We start from the raw sequence: 20,726 nt of genomic DNA on the forward strand, positions 1-20,726 counted from the left end.
AATATTAAATATAATATAATCTTGGTCGAATCATGTGTCAGAATATTTGATGAGATACAAATCAGGATTTGTTTTATTATCTTCTGACGGATACATTAAAGAGCAATTAGAGTTGCTATTGATGTCATATGATTGGATATATCGTGTGTGAAATATTGTATACTCGTTTCCTTAAGTACAATTATTTCGTAGCTTAATGACATTTTGAGATAGACTACAAAAGTTATAAGACCTGGGAGACCTGGGGGACCTGGGAGACCCGGGGGCCAGGGAGACCTGGGAGTTATAAGACCTGACGCTAGACAAAATGCATTCCCTCCGAAGCAATTCCATAACGAATTTTAAAAATGTATGGAACTAGGGCGCGACAAACACTAGTCTTATTGTCAATTCTATGCATTTTTGAAGTTCGTTATGGAATTGCTTAGGATTGAGTCGAGTGCACTTTGTCCCGGAGCCCCGATAGCGGATCATAATTATAACTAACCTTGATTTAAAAAATATAATATTCTGGGCAAACACATCATAGACTTTTGTATCCTTTTGTATTATTGGAGGTAAACAATAGAACTTCAATGTATTAGTTAACGAAAGCGCATTATCATGAGGTCCAAGATGATTTGCATTTAATTAATTTGGACTTCAGCTGAAATTATAAAACGTATACAGATACGTTACGTTACCGCAATGAATATGCGTTCCTGCGATAACATACAATAGATAGTTTACGCAACATACTGCACAAAGCTGTCGGTCAAAAAAAACTTTATTGTCCGTCCGCTAGACACATATAATTGTGAGCGCGTGTGGGTGCAACTCACACTTAACCTCGTTGCGATGATGATGCAAATTTAGCCGAGAAATCGTCTCGTATCGCACACTTTCATAACAATCCGGTGATTGATTACATAAATTTGAATACTTACGCAGTTAAAACCAAATTAAACTCACCCGCGGCATCAGATAAAGGACGTCGCAAGAAGTCTGATAAATTACCGAAGTAATGATTAAAGACTGTTGCGTCTTACATGAAACTAATAAGTGCAACGATGCTATTACGCTTTATGGCTATTTGATTGGCACAAAATGAACTAGGAACTACGAAAACGTAAGATGTTATTGCATGAGAATGGAACGAAAGTGGTGAATGGAACTAACGTTTCTCATCAAGGAAACATATACACTTTTAGTTAAAGATGCTGTCAATACTTTGAAATGTAATTCTAAAATTAATAGACGTTCACGTTACATATTATATTATAGATCAGTCGTTCAACAGTAAGAATTTCATACAGAAATACAAATCTTTTCAAAATTATCTCGATTTGATCATATGAATGAAGAAATCAGAATCAATAAAAATAAAAAGATTATAAAATAACCTTGCTCACTGAGAACTTCAAACGTTAGCCGTGCGGTGTTATTAAGTGATTTTAGATGGCCATGTAGTCTGGTTTTATTCATCAGGCGCCAATCTACATTTTTGTTACAACTCAAATTATAAAATTTGTTATCGATTTAATGGTTTATTGCTTTATTTTAACATAAATAGAAACGCTTTTGAGGCACATTAAAGGTTGATATTGGACTAATCTTATAAAAGTGTTTAAAGAGATCCCAAGTGCTTTACCAGATCATAAGAATTGACGGCGTATTCAAACGGACTACCGTAGGTCAGTACAATAATAGCATAGCAATAGGATAATACCCAACAAATATATAATCCTACTCATCTATAAGGAATATATTATTTACTTTTCCATCTAAGTTTATAACTAGACAAAATTATAAGCCGTTTTTATTATATTTTATATAGATTGTTTAGTAATGAGAATTTATAACAAACCTGTCTACACGTTTACCTTCATAAGGCTGTAATTACAGACTTATTAAAAATAGGTATGTTGGCAACACTAATTTAAACGTCAAAATTGTTCTAAATAAATCAATAGACAATAAATGACATTGTCGTCCATTAAAATGTGTGATTATAATTTCTCATTTCCATTGAATTTGACTATAAACACGTCAATACCTTTAATACAAAAACACGTCACAATTAGTTATGCGTGATAAATAACAACAATGAGCCCTTAATTTTCATTTGATTGTTGTAATTAGGTTTATATAAAACCACCAAAACGTCGGCGATGCTTATTAAACACGTGCATTGAGGTGGAATGAGTCAGTTTAGGAAGCGACTCCCCTATACACTATTATCGCCATTGATTCTGCGGTCGAACTAAACATGAACAGCAGGTGCAGACCAAATTCTACGTTCCCATAATTTATATTAATTCACCTAAATATTGACCGCAAAAGTTTTTCATTGGCGGTATATCTTTGTACCTCATGATATATGCAACGACAAATTCAAATTACATTTGTAAAATAAATTTGATTTTGAACACACATTCTAAGACTAGAATAAAAAAAAGTCTTTTATATAAATTTAGATTAGTGCTTAAAAATTAATTCTTTTTTAATACAATTAAATAATTTTATTTCGATCAATATATCAAATTGTTACTCGTATCTTTTGTAATAATTATGGTACTAAGTTTATAAATTTTCTGCTAGAATAAACACTCCATACTCCTGACACGCTGCAAATACCCTACTTTCATCCATAAGTTATATGTTTTATATAGTCCATTCCATAAGTTATTTGCCGATAAAATTGTAAACAAAAAGCTGCACATGTCGCAGTTATCGCTTTCTTTCAACGAATATTGACCACAAATTGTGCATTTCTTTTTCTTTTTCCAAGAAATTTCATTGTTTGGACACACAATAAAATTCTATATATATTTACCATTAATTGCTTGTTTTTAATTATTTTCTTGAAAAATAAAAAGTAACTTATTTCTTCGAAGTCGATCAAATAGTATTGTGCTAATAGAGTTACAGAGAATCTTAAAACTATGTTATAAACAAAACAAAAGAATTCACGAAAGTAGTTGCTATGAGAATGGCAAAAACAATTTCAAACTACATTAAAATCGAGACAAAGTTCCGTATTCGTCGACATACAAGAACAACATTCTTAGGAATATTTTTTTTAAACTTAGCTTTTAGTTTAGTGTAATTAAACATTGGAACTTGTTACTTTAATAAAGTTGTAAAGAACTCTATGTGGGGTCTCCAAAGTACGAAATATTAAACAAAATTCTTAACAGCGGTCAATGGTACTTCATCATTTTTGACAGGCGAGTGGTTTGCATAAACTATTACCCAATTTCTTCAATGACGTTGTAAAAATTTAAAGATACAATTGTACAGTATAACTACATTAAAACAACATAATTATCAAATGATTATTGACGTTTTATATTATACTAGCTGTCACCCGCGACTTCGTCCGAGTTTTAAAAAAACTTAGGAGAAATAGGCTACTACTTCTTACAGACTGTGTTCTACATCTATGCCAAATTTCATAGAGTTCTATGCAGCCGTTCTGGAGATATCTTCAAACAAATATCCATCCATCCAAACATTCGCATTTATAATATTAGTATAAGTATGTAAGCAATCAAATATCTTATAGATTTTCATTTAAATTATTGAATAAATAATATTTATATTTAACTCGTCTTTGAATGCTTGAGTAAGAATTAGCTTTTTAATTTAGAAAAATGTTTAATATTATTCTTCAAAAACAGGAATGAATTGAATAAATTTCGAATCTCTAATTGCATGTTTACAGTATAAAGTTGCCTTTTACAGAGGATCGATTCATCCCTATTTACATTTCGAGCCTTAAAAGCTTAATATAAAAAGAAATAGCAATTTAAGTTTCTCAAGACGAATTAAAAGATGTAACTGCATTTATATTTTATTTATAATATATTTGTCACGTATAAATTTGTACATCGTAATATTATAATGTTATTTACGCCGCATAATTTGCAATTGAGGTGTTTTATGAGACTTAAGATTGGCTCGCTCATTAGCATTGACACGAATAGCGCAGCACTAACTCTGATTCAACCGATGAGCTTCGACTCTACTACCAGTCAGTTAATTAAACCTCTATATAGTTAACGTCGATGACCGCATCATAACGTTTATTGTGGTGTTAATAAATTGCGCTAGTGGTTTGTTTTACAATTTATAAGCATTCTCCATTTTGAAACGAAGTTTGCTCTATGATATAAAAATTAGTCTTTTAACCTATTGAAAAAATGACGAAATCAGAATGTTCTAGAATGATTACAAAAATAATATGGATGTTCTGAACGTAGTTTCCAGAGTCTGTATGATAAAAACGAGAAGAGTGTAAAATATCAAATCCAATGAAATTACAGAAATAGACTTCAATCAAGGGCCGTATTGGCAAAAATTATATTTTTGGACTTAACAAATTGCATTTTGACATTTTTAAATGCTTGCTTTGTGTATTTTGTAGTAAAACAGTATACTAATGTATGCATATATTCAAATTTCAACATCATTATGTTTTAAAGCGATACAGATTCGTTTCATTATAATTTAAAATTATGTTAATTGACTATCCATAAATTGTAATTATGGCGTTCAATAGCCCGGCTAAGAATTAGATCACCCGCGTGAGATAATCGAATAGATATGACTAAATTACTAAACCCTAATGATAAGGCATACGCACCTACTATCAACATATTTCAATATTACGTCAAGTCAAATGCTTTTGAGTTTCCTGAAGAATTTTGTTTATTTCTTACGTAGATAATGTGTAGAGAATGCAATGCGAACAAAAAAGTTGGAGGTTGCAAAACAATACGTTGCCATTGGAAGTTTTTTTTATCATGAATGTAACTTAAAGAGAAATGTTTTTATATTTCCAGTAAGCTATCATAATAAAAAAGTCAAGTGAACTTGATGCTGGTTATCTGTAATATTATCCAACATATTTAAGAAGACCAGTTGATTGGAAAGCTTTGTATGTAGTGGAAAATGTAATGTAAATATTTTAATAATGAAACAGTGTGTGCGAGAGCGTGCCAATTATTAAGTTAATGAGCACCGGAGGGCATAGTCGGAAGTTGTATGTTGAATCTGTGACCACAAATATTGCTATAACGTGCACGACTACCTTCATTAGAGAACAGGTTTACTACCATATCTCATCTACCATATACAGTAAATAAGGTGTTTATTTTTTCACTTTGATTGCATATCGTGAATCAACTTATAATTTTTTAATTCTCTCGCGATAAATACCTATTGGTACCTTTTATTATCTATATTAGATTTCTAGTGTTATAATAGATGATACTATAGTAACATTATGCTATATTTTAAAATACTATGCAAATGAAACTTTCAAAGCTTTCACGTGATCGTTTATGTCTTTTATATGGGGAGCTTCTAAAAGCTTTTGTAAGAATAGAATACTGAATTTCGCAAAAAAACTATTTAATAAGTATGTAGGTAATTTAAACGTACAATGGCGATCTCTCCGCTAACCTCCGTTGGTGGGAGACCTGAAGAGCAATAAATTATTCCTTTGTTAACCATTTCAATATGATTTTCATGCAGAGTAACTAAAGCTCGTCACTATGAGATTTCAATTATATGTTGAATAATCAACAACGTCAAAGGTAAGCTGTAAAATTTAATGATGTTCATAAATATTACGAAGCTGTGGCTTGCGGCTTTATTTCAGTGTAAATAATTGGACAGGAACTTTGCATTAATGCGTTTTCTAAGTGCATTCTTCTTTTTCAATTGAACCATAAGGTTGTTGGGAATTTTGTTCGATAGCTGCTTACGTGGGTTGCATACCGGGCTCAGTTTACTGCCTCGTGAGATATTCCTACTTGCAAATACGTTCTGTAAACGAGATGTTTGTGCACCCTAACACGGTATTGTTTTACACTTGAGTGTCTTTGGTGCTTAAGTATAATTTTATTCATTCACTAGTATATCGTATAGACTTTTTGTATATATAATAAAATAATCTTATTCCAGGAATGTTTATTTTAATACCATGTTGTTTTGTTACTTAATCTTATTAATATTATAAATGTGAAAGTTTAGATGATGGATGTTAGAAGGTATCACCGGAATGGCTAAATGGATTTTAATTAAATTTGGCAAAGATGGAGCACATAGTCTGGAAGAACACATTGGGTACTTATTAAGTTTTTATCTTTTATTTCGCTTGAATGAAGTCGCGAGCGACAAATAGTATGTTATAAGTATAAATCTCATACGCATTAACGTAATTTATAAGTACTCATTACTATAACGTCAAGTAAATGAATACTAAAACAAAGGTGTTTAAATCAATTTTAATCATTGCACAAAAGTAATATTCGCTTGAATACTGATGTATTTCATCCATTAAGGATAAGAATAAATAAATAAATAAAGCGCAATTAAATTTACCAATCAAATTTAATTTTACGACGGAAAAAACTTAATGCAAAATTGATGCTTGCGATGCAACGTCTACGGCCCAGACACGTCCCACAAAAACAAGTTCTGCCGATTCGTTCTTGTAATATCGGAGTAATTTATTTAATGTTAGAAATAGACCTCGCTCGGCTTCGGCGCTACAAAGAATATTGGCTTTCACAACGGAACCCGGCAAATTTATGTGCAGCTAGATTGAGCCAACACTATGCTCACGAGAAGCGTACCGCCTTATAATCGACTGCGTACTTAGCCTACGAGCTATCCGTTTAGATTTCGCAACATCTTTATGCCTCAGTACTAGCTTAACCTGCTTTGACTACGTACTATTGTTTTGTGTTACTATTTATCTTACTAACATTATAAATGCGAGTGTTTGGGTGGATGGATGAATGTTTGTTAGAAGATATATCCTAACGCATCTCGCTAAAATTTGCCTTAGATGTTGAACATAGCCTGGAAGAACACCTATGCTACTAATTAAGTTATTTTTTCATTCCGCGTGAATGTAGTTGCGAGCGAGAACTATAGAATCACAATAAAAATTGGAATATGATATCTAACAGTTTTAAATTTTGACACGTGTAAAAAGCATTAAAAAGAGAATTTCACGTTATCTGTGCATTTTACTTGGTGCTGATTTATTTTATAGTTACTTAGCTAAGATCCCCCACAAAATGAATTCGATCAGAACAACCACAAAAAAGATGTTTTAAAAATATTGAGCCAATGAGCTCAAAAATTTCATCAAGGGTTTTTTTTTCAAATGATAAAAAAATTATATTACCTCAAAGAAAATGTTATTACGACATGGACCCGTTACTATATTATAATGAAGATAAAGACCGTGCACACTCGCTAGCAACTATCGACCCGTTATTATGATGAACACTTTAATTAGCAACACTAATCTAACCAACAACTCGGTAAACAATTGCCGTTAAAATGGTCAGGTGGAGTGGCTTAGAATTGCACAAGGATCGATTATATAGAACCAGTAATTTTGCAGTACACAAGCACGCTTCTTTGCTTCCTTCGCCTTAAGCTTATTCCGTTAGTAAGAATTATGAGTACTTGTCGCAGTTTTACACCTGCTCATGAAACCGTTCTAGTCTCGTTAATTGTGTCGAAGAATCTACTCGCATAATATATTCAAGAAGTTCAATGAAATTACCTCGAATGCAATAAAACAATGTTACATAAGATAATTACATTATTAAATTTAACAATATTTTAAATTTTTATAAATTACGATTATACGAAAAAATTTATGTAAATAAATTTACACCAAAACTACAGTACATTAACAAAAAAATAAGGTATGCATATCATTCTTTGGATGGAAAGGATTTTTAAGCCTGAACAGGACAACAAATTACTAGATAACATTAATCTAGTAATGTGAGTAAAAATAACAACAATTATCAAGAAAAGATGTTAGCATTCTAAAATAAATAGGTTATATTATATTCAGAGGGGATCCATTTTCATGTAAATCGATCAGACTAGTTGAATTTATCTTGAAATGGCATCGGTCCATGTTGTATTTGCTGGGAGCTAGTTGCTTAATATTATCGTGGTGTTGACTAGTAATTATATCGACGGCGAAGGTGTTACAATTATTACATGACATCTTTGTAATTGACGTTGGCAAAGTGAGCGTCCTCGCAACACTGAAAGCGACATCTAGCGGCTACAACATCTTACATTAAATTCATTTCTTGTTTAATTATTAATCTTGGGTATCTCACATGAAAATGGTAATTAACGGTCATAGGCTAATTACATTTATCCGATTACGTTGAAGGAAAACATCGTGAGTTGCACATATATTCAAAGATGTATGTGAACCATGTTGTGGCCTAGTCACCACTAACTTAGGCCTTATGCTCGAGCTGGTGGGGACATTTATGAGCTGATAATGAAATGAAGTTTGGATAAAATTATCCTATTCTCTCTATCCTAAATTATCCTAATAAGATTATGCATTGCGTGGTTAACGTCCCACAGCTGATCCCGAGCTAGGACCTTCTTTAATTACAACCAATGTTTCATTTGCCTGACCATTCTTAGTGTTAATGTATAATAGACCCAGTATTTTTATATTTAATGAGAAAAGCCATTACATAAGTGATTGGGCCTTTTATTTTATCGCTAATTTACATTTATCGAGCTTGATATTTAATTTTAATGAAGTAGATTCATAAAAAAAGATAAAAATATTGTGAGAAATGAAGATTGAAAGCCCCAACGAGATAGGTTCTTTCGAAATAAGTGTAAAAATGTTTACAACTCCATTTTATTTGTTTACAAAACTTAAACAGCTTATTAAATGTAAAGTCATATCTAAAACCTCAATCTCTTATCATAAAGTGGATATAAATATCATCCCAGTAAATATTTGTCTCACAAATACTTTCTTATGCGCTAAAAATAAACTAAGAATTTTGTATATGGCTTTTTTTGTATGATATTAAACATTAAATTGTAGATTCTTATCAAAGTGAAATGACATATCCATTTACACATGTTTTCGTAGTTATTCTACTTACAAATGCATTTCGATAATCATTAAAGTTGTACGTTAATCGAATAATGAGTCTTTAGAGTACCAGTTTCACACGAGGGTTTTCCAGTGAGGCAAACCTAGGAAAAAACAGTACCGCTGTAATTTAAACGCACATGTTAAGACGTTCGAACAATAGCAGTACTGAACTAAGCTACTGCTCTATCTCACTATTCAGCCCTTGTGTGAACTAGCATATTTCAAAGGCAGGCGGGGGCAGCGCTCTCTCTAATTAGGCTTAGCTCTAGCTAATTTGACGCGCGAGCGCCTCGCCCGCGCCGCTCTCCGGTCGCCGGTCGCCGCCTAATGAATGGTATCGCACACGTTCATCTCGGCCACGTCGCTGCCTGACTAAGTTTCCCTGTAACACAAAGCTGGGGATGCGACCGTAGATAAAAGAAGTCGTTTCCGTTAACACAAATTCAATACTAAACGCTAATACTTTAGTTACGTATCATCAGTATTAACGTACAAGGAAACGAATACAGGTAGTGGCTGCGATGATATCTCTCCGTTCTCTGGCTCCAGAATAGCGAGGCTAATGCTTATTCAGAATGCTTGCATCACTCGGCCACGTTTATTATAGTCATCGTTACGATGAATGCAGTTGCCGCTTTGATATATTCATATACGCAAAATGTTGCTTGCCGTCTCTACTTATTGTTACGTATGCTTTTCCTAGTCCGCAAACAGCTATGTTATTAGCACGTAATTCGATTGATGTGCCACTTTGTGTTCACATTTGATGAATGTTCTAGCGTTATTTCAATGCGATTAGTTATGTTATTTAAAATTTTATGAAATGCAAAAAAATGTAGTCAGTTTTCCGTTCTATGCAAATTTTACTAGTTAAATTATATGAGTAAAAGATAATAAAAATCTGAAAAAAAATTGTACATTAATGGAAAAAAAATTGTACATTAATTGAAAAAAAATATTGGGCTCATTTTATGGCCCAAAACATTAATATTTGAGCACAGGCAGATGAGATTTCACCAAAGCATAGAAATTCAGTGTGCCTACGTTTGTACTACTGTAGACCTAATATCAGAGTCAAATTAGCTCGCTGTTTTTTTTTCACCTTTTAATAATTAAGGACACAAATACACAACTACACTACACATAAAGCACACATAACGTGTATCTACTTACGCAGAGGAAATCATTATTCGATTGGCAATAGACTAACGGAAATGAATGTATGACATGCAATCTCTAGTTCTTTGATGTATACTAATAAAGGTATGCAATAAATATATTCATATTCATTTTATTATTAGGTATAATATAAGTAAATATACAAAATCTTTGTATACTATTCCTTTAAACAAATAATATTTTACGAAAGTTTGAAATGGTTCACAGCTTTTAATTCCCCATGAAACAGGCCGATCTCTAAATTGTTATTAAAATGTGTTATTTAAATAGAAGGGAAACAAGGATAATAAAATAAGAACTCAAGTTCGGTTTCTATTAGGCATAATCTGTTTTAGTACACATTTTATGTTAATAATAGGCTATTAGGTATAGTCAAATTTAATAGAATTGAGAAATTATATTAATTAATTTTACCTTTATAAGGCTATAATCACAGACTGATTAAAAACAGACTTGTTTCTTTCATTGAAATACATAAATAATATAATAATTTTGTCAACCAGTGAAATGTGTAAATATAATTTTTCATTTTTATTTAAGTTGACTATAGTTATAATTCGATGAAACTACAGTCAAAGATAGTGATCGTCAAACAAAACACAACTTACAAAACTGGCGGATCCATGTGTCCTTAGAGATAACTCGCTAGTATTGACACGATTGATATTTAATGCGCATACGCCGTATCCGTTAATAATATGTCCATTCAGGATCCTAAGCAAAGTCGGAGATATAATCGCGGCCGACGTTTAAATGTACCACTGTTTTAATCTTTGACTCTGAAAGGAAACGAGGCAAAGTACCACATCATTAAGTGGAGAATTCCTTCGGAAGCGGCCGCCGCCGCCGCAAAGTAAACAAATTCGTGCTTCCTTATATGCCGTACTTATGCTCTTATCTGACAATTTGTCACAAAATCGAATACGTTTTCACTTAAGTTTTGTCAAAGATTATAATTGCAGAGTCGGAAGTAAATTCAATTTATCTATATGAGAGTTAGTATAGTCATAGTTACACACTCTACATAGAAAATGTGAGTATAGTCAACTATGTCACAGTGCAGAGGCTGTATAAGATACAGCTTTGCTGTGTTAAAATCAATGCCTTCAGGGCCCAAAAGCAGTAATGGTCGTACTCTCTTAGAAATTTAATGATTCAGGTTTGTGATTATATACTCTTTTATTTATTTTTGATCTATGTATTAACATAGCAGTACAATCAATTCAACAGTTAATTACTCCAGCGAGGACTCACGACTCCGACGTCGATTTAAAAAGCTTTAAGCTACGTTATTTATTTCCGGCTATAATGGACTGATAACGTATATGATTCGCATGTTTTTATAATAATGTTATGCAGCCATTTGAAGGAAAATTATTCATATGTAAGCTTTTTAAGTGATGTTAACATCTGTACTAAGATAAAATTCTCATATGTCGCCGTTTACATGCCGTTTAACTTTCTATAGTTTTTATGCATTTAAAATAATATAATAAATTCATTTTTGTCCGCGCAAAGGTGTACCGATGAATACCGACTGTTGATAATTAATTACATGACACAAATAAGGAATTAACATAATTTCAGACACTTCGAGTATGCAATGTTTACGGCGAAAATCGGTTTCATTTTGAGAGAGAATCGTAATAATTTCACTTAATTACAGCATTTATTCGACGACGAGGCCACGCGGTCACACCGGCCGTCCTCTGTTTATCTCACGACGCTAGTATTTCGGTTTACGATCGCGACAATAATTCCAAGTGAAAATTAAAAGCTTTTCCTTGTTACACATTGTAAGCTAATGTATGCACAAACATATCCTGGGTGTTCGAACAAATATTTGACTAATTACTTTATCTTACATGTTTGTACTAAAATAGAAACTTTTTTAACACTTAAAACCATTAAAAGATTTTGATTATTTGTTACGAGATCCAAAGAAATTAATAAAGTTATGATAATAAAGTTTCACAACATACCGTGTTGTTATTTCTGTTTTTTGTAGTAATTTAGAGTCAAATATAAATTTAATTAAATAGTCATTTTAAATATAATTTTGTAAAACAGATTTCGAAGTCTAAAATTAGAACATGTTTTTAATGCATTAAAGTAAATTTAAAGTGAAGGGGTGAACGAGGAAGCGGTCCGCCTGATAAATGATCGTCGACGTCCACGGACAAACTCAGATGACCGTGTATATTCCACTCTGTTCTCTTTTATATTAACACAATTATTATACATGGAAACCGATGATGATTTTATTTTAACCAATAATCCATAATCTTTTGAGTGTAGAAGTACAAAAAGCAATCGAAAATCTAATTAGGCAAATAGAAATATTGATTTTTATTATCTGCAAACTGAGTGTGGAAGATGAAGAAAAAACAAACTTCAGTGTCTTTTTTTTTAAATACACAGATTATACAACCCAGGGTATTTCAAAAAGCTAGCATACGATTTCCTTAAAGGCCGGCAACGTATCTGCAGTTCCTCTAGTGTTGCGGATGTCCATGGGTGTCGTTGATCACCCCGTTATTTTTTTTTTATATCAGAAGGTGGCAAACGAGCGAGCGGCCACCTGAATTCGTTGACCTTTAATCGACGGAGGAGAGGATGCACAGAGAGAAAAATATTTTCCCTTCCCATGCATCCTCTCATTCGGAAAGTCATCTTTCACTTCTCATCCTTTTCTTATAAGAAGGAGGGTGGGAAGGGAAAGAGGGCTATATGAGGCCTCCGGGACGCACACTCATCAGACGAAACGCAGAATTGCTTCCACTTCAAGCCTGTCTTCTGTGTGGTCGTAGTATTTCACCGGGCGAGCCGAGCCAATTCGTGCGAAGATGTTAAAGCGGGCTCGCTCGGCCCCTTCTCTTATAAAAATAAGATAAAATCCAGATGGGCACAATAATAATATTTCTCGTTTAAAATGTAAAGTACCTTACTTACCTTTGCGTGGGCGTAAGTTATTTAATTTTGTTTTTATATTGCGTATGAAAAAATCCCACGACCTATTAAAGTGGTCCGAAAAAGTTGTCCGACTCCACTTATCATAAGCATTATATTTTTAATTAATTTATTTGATTTAATAAATATAAAAGACAAAAGACCTCGTGTGTAATACATAAAAAGCATATAAGTCGAATTATTTGATTGTTTATAATACAAGTCGTCATAAATTTGAAGGTTTAAACGTATCTCTGTAAGGCGCTGCAACAACTGTAATCGTCGTAAGAAATGTGTTTTTGTATTCAAAATCTTACGATTTAATAAAATCTTGTTTTTACGACTATTTCACTGGGTCTGCGGTGAGATAGGGAAACATCTGATAGTGAAAATGTGCTAATATTTTTATGAGGTTTTATGCCTTTAACTGATTAGAGTAATAGCCATTAAATCATTCAATTTACCAGACAGAAAGAATTGATTCTATTAATAATTGCTGAATGTTTGGATGGATAGATGGATGTTCGTTTTAAGGTATTTTCGGAACGGCTGAACTGATCACGCTGAAATTTGGCATAGATGTAGAACATAGTCTGGAATAACATATAAGCTACTTAATCAGTGTTGTCACATACAAATCCGCGCGGACGGAGTCGTGAGCGACAGCTAGTTTTCTATAAAAATATGTTAATAATAATAACACTCGCGATTAATAGTATCATAAGGATTCATAGTATCTACATCGGAAATAGTGAAATGGAAAAGAGAGATCTTTTAAAAAAATTAAATTTATTATATACTAATTTAATTTAGTATACCATTTTGCCACATTATCCCCTTTAAATGTGATATCTTTAATCACATTACCTGTCAATGATATCCATTATTGATTGGGCCGTTACATATATTTTATTTATGTTTAAGCATAAAAATACAATTTTATACAAAACTTCCTGTACAACTAGTCCGTGATCGCAGGAATTTTGCGACGGGCAATATATTTTGTAATATATTATTTTGTATGTAGTTTTAGTTCGGTATGCTTGTTATGGTTATTTCAATATGTCGAATATTGAATTTCAGGCAGAGAAATCGAAACGGATACTGATCACAACATCATTAACTGTAAATCTTATCGTGTTTTCAATATTAAATAAGTTTGAAAGCTTTGATACTTACGACTGTCTGCTCTTATACAAAACTAGCTGTTGCCCGCGACTACGTTCGCGTGGAATTAAATAAAATATTTCGTAATAAAAATCGTCTATAGCACTAAGGTAATGTAGCTTCCCTCTACTGAAAGAATTTTTGAAATCGGTTCAGTAGTTTCGGAGCCTATTAAATGCAAACGATCAAATCTTTCCTCTTTATAATATTAGTACAGTTATTTTTATAGGTACATAAGTAGTATGACAAATGGTCCATTAAAAATTGTGTACATTAGCGCAAATAATACGCCTTTTAAATTGAAATTTTAATAATTAATTAATTATGATCAATTAAGAAAAATAAAACATTTTTTATTACTGTAAAATTAGGTAGTATGAGATAAAATCAATATGCGTCGATCGTTTCATTAATATACTTTTCATAGCGATAGCCATCAGCGTAATCCGGAGCTAGTCAATGACGAGTCCCACGTAATATAGCCAGCAATATGTCACCGACAAATTCTGTACTCCGATCTTTTATAATTATCCCAGAAAAATCGTAGATTCAGCATCACATCGTAGTACTTCGAACGAGGGGACATTTAATAGGTTGCATTATCATCAGTTCTTGCGAGGCTGCACAGAAATTAGCTACGAAATATAACGCTCAAGTATCCAAATTGTTGCAATGTAAAATATAAAGTTAATGAATTCGTTCGAGATGCAATTTGCCGAGTCTTTAAGATTTTCTGGGACAAATTACAAACAGGCGGTGTACATAGTTTAACTGTGACATAGCCGCCTATTCTATACAATCTGAGATAAGGCATTGAATAGAAATTAACTGTAACTGTTATGAATGAGAATATGGCAGCTATTGCCTCGTTTTAAAACTTATTAAGAACATCTTAAAAGTCCTTTGTGTTCGATCGACAAGGCCGTAACAATCTGATTTTAATTTTTTTCCCACACAATGAATTGATATGTATTGTACTATATTACATTTCCTTAACATACTTTTTAATGTTACTTCTATTTAAATTAAAAATAAAACAATATAAAATATTTTAATTAAATACATGTACTGGAACATTACATATTTTCCACAAAGCATTTATGATAACCGAATACATATTCATATTATATAGCAAAAATATCTTACTTCTTACTAATATTATAAATGCAAATGTTTAGATGGATGGATGGATGTTTGTTGGAAGATATCTCCAGAACGGCTCAACGGATCTCGATGAAATTTGGCAGGGATAGAACATAGTTGGAAGAATACATACGCTACTAATTAAGTTTATTTTTAAATCCGCGCGGATGGAGTTGAGGTCGACAGCGAATTATAACGAAAAAATGTTAATTAAAACTTTACCTTTTTAGTTTTTGTTTTATTCCCAACAAATATTGATTTATTTGTGACAGTTTGCTATCGAGGACATCCTGTTACAACCGGAGGCTAAGAAAGTATTTCACGTACAAATAAAATGCCAATTTTAAAGATCATTTTATATTAAAGTCGTCAACCTGCAACATCGGTTTGTTATATATTTCTGTGCTACTTTGCTTTCAAAACATTTCTATACATATATGTTTGTTTAAGCTATCCAAGTCCGTACTCGAGTTACTCATATCCATCTCAAAACGGTTACAAATGTCATTAAACAGGTGTGATAGAATGGCTTCTATTGTACACTGTTAATATTCTTTATTAATATGTACCGGTATTTCCATTTTTAAACTATTTGTAGGATTAAATAAGTATTTTAAAAGTATTATTTTTTAATGTTTTGTAACGGTATTAGGACCGCTTTTTTAAACGGAGTTGAAGAAGTTGGCAGTGGCCCTCGACTCTTAACGTTGTACCCGATCGAAGTATATCATTGCCTAAAGCAGTCTGTGTAAGTTAGGAATTAAACGCAATCCGGTAACTATAACGAAGTAAAAGCCCGAGCCGAGGCTCCTGAGGGAGCCCTCGAGTCTAGTTACTCTTAAACGAGGTTTAGGCTAAGCGCCATCTGCGCTCGGCCACCTCAAGCCCGGTGAAGCTGTAAATGCCTCTTTAAGGCAAACAGTGACTACTCAGTCACAAAAAAATAGGAATTAAACCACAAAGAAGAGTAAATAGCAACCTCTTGCTTAATAAATTATACAGGAGAATTGCGATGAGCATTGCCGTTCCGGATTTTCATAGATATAACGGCGACCAACAATAACAATAAATATATGTAAATCTAAATTGCAAAAATATTCAAATCATTGTTATCTGAAACAGAAAACGATAAAAGCAAGCACCGTACAAAATGGTGAATCTTGTTTATACATAAAAACGACTTAAGATTATGGATAAAATCTTTAAACATATTTAAATAAAATAACATCATTTAATAATAATACGATTATAAAGAAGACAAAGGACACGATTATTCTGTTTTCATTTTACAATTTTAAGCTTAAATTAAAACTTTTCATAAAAAATACAAACGCTTTTAAGTAAAGCTCCGTCACGCCTGTGCAGCGTAAATTAAGTATAATTTGCTTATAAGTATTAATTAATCAATTAATTTGTAACTCTCAAATTTAATTAACAAATCAGTGCCAAAATAAAAAGGCATAAAATTGGATATGCTAATTAGTAACTAGGTATCTTGATATATGATAAATAATATTTTTTATTTGAAAATCTATGACGTTACAAAATTGTAGCTATAACGCCCATGTTATGTGAGCTAGCCTAGTACGAAAAATTGCGAGAAAGTATTCGTAATGTCATCGACATAATTTGTATTAGTCTTGACCAACCCGCCTATCGGATGTACAATAACTAATCTCTTACTTTTGACATATTTTGTCGATTACGTTACGAAAACGCATATCAAAAATATTCGTGATAGACCTCTGTTGTGCAAAATGACACGTGTAAAAATTCATATTGTGACATATCGAATCCTACACAAAGCGCCATTAGACAATGAGTAAGTCAAAGAATAACTCGCTCTATGACAGGACAATAAAAATACTTTATGACTAGGATGTTGATATTAATAACGGATACTCAATGGACCAGTTACCTAGTAATAGAAATCGCCGCAACGCGAGAGCAAGGCCGGGTCGGTTTGAGCGAACGCGGATCCGCAATCGCCTCCGAATCCTTGACCCATCCAGAAGAGGCTACTCAAATAGAATGCATCGTGGTCCTGTCGCCGTACATAGATAAATAGGTATTTAAAATGCCGTTCGCCGTGGGAACCGTGACGGGGCTCGAGTGAGATAACCCGCGCTGCGCCTGCGCCGCTCGCGCCGACTGCTCGCTCACAGACCACGTCGCGAATCAAACAATGAACTTTGTAATCCATTTGGTCGCTTAATTTCGTAACTACCTCTATCTGTCTTTTTTATCTGTGCTTTTTATTTTCGAATATATTCTAGCACTTGATTTTAAATTAAACTCTAATATAAGTGACTGTAAGGATGATTTTGATGTAAAAAAAATTGATTTGTGAGAGATTGAACTCTATTTTTAAAGGCTTAACGTTTATTATCGTGTAATTGTATATCGGCCTATGTTGTATAGAGGTAAGGCTGCACGCTGCGAGATGTCATCTGGGCGTCCCGCTGTGAGCCGCGAACAATATTGTGTCTCCTATTCCGCTTTGTACATTATAAAATGAATTCATATTCACTATGACGAGCTAAGAGATTACGAAACGATTTGAATTACTTTACTACACCATTATATTTCATATTAAACGATCTTTTATTTTGCCAATATTTAGATATACGATATTTCTAACAATCCATAAAAATAATCACTTTTTTATGTAACATCAAAATCAAAATTATGTAAATAAACTTGATTTTGTCCACGTGTAATAAAATGAATATTGGAATTAATGATTTAGTCACATAATTATACAAAATAGTTTATTTCCTTGTACATATATATTTAATATAATTTGCCGAATTCTATTTATTATTTTGTATATACTATATAATTTATTAATTTAATTATTGTAATTATGTCTTGTAAATGCCTACAATTACAATATCGAATATGTATTTTAATCTAATTTATTATTGAAGTCGAAATGTAATTTAATATCTCCTATATATCACATTACATTTAAGTTGATACCTAAATACGGTACAATGTCACGTAAAATATATTGCCCAAATTTAGTTCAAGAAACGACTTGTTTAACGAAATAAATAGAGAAGAATTAAATGCAGTAATAAAGTGATAAATTTACATTGGTTCAGACTTGAAACTGACGTCAAACAGGTTGCCGGAGCAATTACCATTTTACGACAAGACGATTGTACAAAAACAGCACTCCACTCGGATTTAGCGAGCATTGTGCTTTACATTTCGTATTGAATAGCGGTCGCGAGATGATTTTGTTGGAACAACAGTCACTGTATCGCGATAAACATTCGCGTTTATAATTTATCTGGCATGATCTAAGTATAAATTAATGTGGCGATACGTATTTATATGCAGGGCGTTACAGGATGGTAAAGGGGCGATGTGAGAGATGTATCATAAAGATATACCACGACCGGTGAACGCTACTCAAACGTTTTAATGCGATCTCTCGATTATTATCAACTATTTTACGATCTTGCAAATGGCTCTCTGAAAGCAATATCTATATTTAATTACATTACGTCTATTAATCATCGATATACAATAGAAAATATAAAAAGAGACTGCTATTATTATAGATAAACTGTATTTAATGTGAATTGTTAGCTGATGCGTTGTGAAAACATAAGACAGTTGCAAATACTTTTGTTATGAACAAGCCGTGAGTAAGAACACATCAAAATCGCCGCTCACCTGTGCCGGTCCCACGATTTCTTGTCTTTATTTATAGATAGTTATCTCAAAATCGAGAGGCGCCTCGTATTTTGCATTAACGCCAGTTGCTTGTGCACAACAATGCCTTTGCGACTGTAATAAATTTACCAATGTCTTCAGCTACATTAAGAACATATGAATAATTCCAACTTAAAACGCAGCAAATCGATAAAGTATAATAATATATTTATTATCATCTCACTACTTGCAACTAATTAGTTCTAATTGCGTTGCAACGTTAACTACATTGTAATTCGTTACGTAAATAAATAACAAGGAAATTTTATTGATTAAATTTGTTCATTAGGGTCCGAATGTAATTAGATATAATCGCGATATAATTATAAAAAAAAGGTATTCGAAAAACACATAAATCTTTTGTCGTGGAATTGGATCAACTTCCTGCATGGACCAGTCCGTTGCGGCGCCCGACGGCGCTTCCAAATCGGTATTCTGATGTTCTTTTTCTTCACGAATAAAAATAGAGCAAAAACAGGTTGCCGTTTTTTTATACTTGACGACCTTGCGGCCGAGTAGATTACCGATTGTGATACACAGTTACTAAAAAACGGAGAGTGTGATGTATCGCCGCTATTAAAGCGAACCGTAGAGATTGGCGATACAATGATTATTAATTTTCACGTTCACATATCGCCAGCCTTCCGGGACACGAAGAACGGAATAACAAAAAGATAAAAACATTACGGTATTAGGCTTTAGAAATATTACTTTTACTTTCAAATAACCAACAAACATCAGCAACAAAAGATTCTTAAAACGTCGGTCATGCGATTTACACGTTCAGTTTTTCTTTTTCTTTAAATATTGCATGTTCAACTCGCAATAAAGATTGGTAGTTTAAGCTCCGATGGACGCTTTAACCTTGCTTACTTGTAGTGTATTTGTATTTATTAATATCGAGCAACTGTACCGGTATATTGTGAGATAAACGCTTACTTCTCGTTGTTTTGTTTATCGAATAATATGTGAATATTACATTGCTTTAATATTAGCAAAGTTTTGATTCTATCAATGATTAATGATACGACTTATTTATATTTGAAAGAATCGTACTAATATTATAAATGCGAATGTCTGGATGAATCGATGGATGGATGTATGTTTGTTTGAAGATATTTCTAGAACGGCTGAACGGATCCCGAATAAATTTGGCATAGATGTAGAACACATAGGCTACTAATTAAGTTTTTTTTAGTTTCGCGCGTACGGAGTCGCGGGCGATAGTGATATCATAAATAACAGTGATTTCTAATGACAAAGTGTTAGGACGTCTCGCGAAATAGATGATAAATCCATTTATAATTTTAAATTAATACTTCATTGCGATCTTCTATTACATACGTATAATTGCTGTATACTATTTAATTGTGCTCTTATGCTATACGAGAAAATGCCGATTAAAGCCTTAATAACCACGCTTTACCGCTTCTCCTACAAGCAAAGCATTTCATATTACATGTTTTAAATTTTGTAATAAGTCCCAAAATTTGATGATTGATTTCATTCAAAAAAGCTCAGTTCTTCAATGGAGCTGGGAATTTTTATTGAGGTGATAATAATTCTTCTTAACTCATATATGAATTTGATAACTTCAGTGACGTTTGATGTTTGTTTC

At 32.6% G+C, this 20,726-nt stretch overlaps 1 long non-coding RNA gene across 1 annotated transcript in view; it reads left to right on the forward strand.

The window, feature by feature from the left end:
* LOC106118406 (uncharacterized) overlaps positions 1 to 20,726 on the forward strand; it is a 64,534-nt gene that overhangs the window by 16,583 nt on the left and 27,225 nt on the right. The window lies entirely within an intron of this gene.

Source organism: Papilio xuthus, unplaced genomic scaffold, assembly GCF_000836235.2.
Source record: "Papilio xuthus unplaced genomic scaffold, Pxut_1.1 DF827597.1, whole genome shotgun sequence".
Classification (NCBI taxonomy): Eukaryota; Metazoa; Arthropoda; class Insecta; order Lepidoptera; family Papilionidae; genus Papilio; species Papilio xuthus.